Below are 1212 nucleotides of genomic sequence, written 5' to 3'. Positions count from 1 at the left end.
CTGTGATTGCCGGAATTTTACCGTAAAAAATACGGTAGCAACGTTTTACGGTTTTAACTTAAATTTACAGTTAAATACCGTAATTTCATTAACTGATATAATGTTAATATACCAACCTATTCTAGAGGGCGCAGAAGGTATTTCTGTTGTTGAATCGGCATCGTGACCGGACATGAAGAAGATCAAACTAACTTTTTAGCCGTCGTGGATGGACTTAGCAGACGCTTTTTAAGAAAAATGTCTTTATTGTTTGTTGCTGTTTGAATTTTTGAATCAAAAAGGAGACAGTAAATGGATTGGAATATCCAAGTGTATTTTTTAAAGTATGGCCATTGCGTATTATTGTCAATCTATTCAAATACAAACAACGCGTCAGAAACAAGATCGTAAAATGGACAATCATGCAGCTACAAACAATCTGTACTCATTGATTTCAGAGAATGGTCAGATAACTGTGACTTTTCTGCCTCCATAAACCCTCTGCCCTACATTTTAATTTTTGATTGTGAAATCATTCAGTTTGGATGTGTAGCTAATATGTAAATATTAATAGAATAAATGTACCTTTCTGGCTGCCATTGGTTGTTAAATTACACATCTAAATTGTCAAAACATAATTTTAAATAGAATAGTTGATTTAGTACATTACATTAATGACCTGTAAATTGACGACACTTATATAAATATTAATAAGAATGATATCAAAGGTAATTTTGATATTTTGTAAGTACATGTGCGTATGACACGTAAATGAGAAAATGTTCCTTTTTATTTTCTATAATAACTCATTGGCTGATGCATCAACATCCTTATCTTCCCCTGTGTTGTAAACGCTGTACGTTATGGGGAAAATGTTTTACGATAGTTTAAAATATTGTAACAAGTATTCTGTTTTTTTGTGTATTTATTCCCACAAAGGGGCGACGTATCCTGAAAAATAAGAGTCAAGTTTTGGAAAAAATAAATAAAATAATATAAATAATAATAAAATCATGAAATTGTATTATTTGAGTCCCCATAAGATGGAAAATAGCAATAAATTATTTTCACCCGGACAGCTGCTGCAACAATCGGTTTGCATAACCAAAGAATTTCTGCACAAACTGTCAGAAACCGTCTCAGGGAAGCTCATCTGCATGCTCGTCGTCCTCATCGGGGTCTCGACCTGACTGCAGTTCGTCGTCGTAACCGACTTGAGTGGGCAAATGCTCA

Source organism: Sinocyclocheilus rhinocerous, unplaced genomic scaffold (assembly GCF_001515625.1).
Source record: "Sinocyclocheilus rhinocerous isolate Xijiao unplaced genomic scaffold, SAMN03320098_v1.1 scaffold2621, whole genome shotgun sequence".
Lineage (NCBI taxonomy): Eukaryota > Metazoa > Chordata > Actinopteri > Cypriniformes > Cyprinidae > Sinocyclocheilus > Sinocyclocheilus rhinocerous.
Note: the sequence above shows the minus strand (reverse complement) of the source record.